Raw genomic sequence first — 1,896 nt, 5'->3', positions numbered from 1 at the left:
AAAAATGGTCTCTCTCAGATAATTTTTTTTAATGCGGTCAAAAATCCAAGCTTTGATCAAATACAAGATTCATTCCAACAGTTTTCAGCCTTTTCTTAAAATGGGTATTACCTGTGTTGCAATGGACCAGCCTTGTCACAGTCTATGTCACGCTGAATCCCCAGAGAACTACGTTAAAGGTACGCGAGTCTGTGGAGTGCTCAGTCACCTGCACGTTAATTTCACGAGAAGGCTGTTCCGTTGATCGTATCAACTGGAACCCTCGTTGTGTATTAGTATATCTGTGCGGTTAAATACTCGCTTTGCAGCCACGTAGTTTCGGGTTCAGTTCCACCGCACGGCACCTTGAGCAATTATCTTCTACTATATCTCCGGACCGACCATTGCATTGTGAGTGAATTTGGTAGACGGAAACTCTGTGGAAGCCCGTTGTGTATATATATATATATATATATATTCACACACGCGACTTGAGTGTGTGCTTGTTACACACCACCACTTGACAACCGGTGTTGGTTTGTTTATTTCCGTATAAGCTAGCGGTTCGGTAAATGGCACTGATAGAATAAATTGTAGATGTTCAAAAATAAGTACTGGAGTCGATTTGTTCAACTAAATCCTCCCAGTCGAGTGACTGAAACAATTAGGAGGTCAAAGGTCTTTATGTACGTTTGATTCTTGTGCCGTTGACTAACGTACCACATGTCATACTACAATAGATTGTATAATCCATGACTGAATATACACAGCTCCATAGAACAGGCTATCGAGAGCTAAGTGTCTTTGATAATGACACCAGGGCACAGCGTCAGTGGGACTACACGAACTACTGTATTTCATTTAAGCTGTCAACTCTGCGAACTGGCTGAATCGTTAGTGCGCCGGACAAAATGTTTAACGGCATTTCGTCCGTCTTCATGTTCTGAGTTCAAATACTGCTGGCGTCGACTCTGCCTTTCACCATTTTGGGGTCGATATAATAAGTAGCAGTTGAGTACTGGGGTCGATGTAATCGACTTTGTACCCCTCCCTCATAATTGCTTGCCTTGCACCAAAATTTGAAACCAATACGCCAGCTCTCCAACGGTGGCGAGCAGGTAGAATCGCTAGCATGCCGAGCAAAAATGCTTAGCGGCATTTCGTCCGACTTCACGTTCTGAGTTCATATGCCACCGAGGTCGACTTTACCTTTCAACCTTTCGGGATCGATAAAATAAGTACCAGTTGAATACTGGTTTCGATTTATTTATCACTTCCTTCGAAGTTACTGGCATTGTCAAAATTTGAAACTAACATGTTAGCTCTCCATATTTTCGGCTAACGGCAAATCTCAGTGCTTTGAAACATTATATCATAGACTGAAATCGACTGTTAAAGTAAATTTTGAAAGAACAAAGGACGTATGTATATTGCGCATTGTTTTTTTGACCGAGATATTCAGAACTACAGTTACAGCAAAAGATTAACTGTGAGCAATAAATTTGAGAACAATAGTTATATATATAGAGAGAGGTTATGAGCGGAATTGGTGTCAATGAGACCCAGAGGTGTCAGGTAATGCTGAGTAAGCGCTATGGATAGACCATAGTTAAGCTCCAGATTCGGTGATTATGCGAATAAGGGGTCCAACGTAGGTCATATATCAGCGTGTGTATCTAAAGATTTACTTTTCGTAATGAGATAAAAAAAATAAGGCTATTTTCGTTCCTACAATTCACTCTCTATTTCGTATCTTATCCAAATTAACTATTGCTTAACCATCTTCTCATACCATCTCCGATGAAGGGATATAATGAATATCCTGGAAGGCCTTCTATTTATAAATGTTCTAAAATCTACACTGCCATGGTTTTTTTAAATCTCATTACGAAAAATAAATCTTTATATATATATCTT

Source organism: Octopus bimaculoides, chromosome 20, assembly GCF_001194135.2.
Source record: "Octopus bimaculoides isolate UCB-OBI-ISO-001 chromosome 20, ASM119413v2, whole genome shotgun sequence".
Taxonomy (NCBI): domain Eukaryota; kingdom Metazoa; phylum Mollusca; class Cephalopoda; order Octopoda; family Octopodidae; genus Octopus; species Octopus bimaculoides.
The sequence above is the reverse complement of the archived record's forward strand: the minus strand, read 5'-3'. Positions refer to the sequence as shown.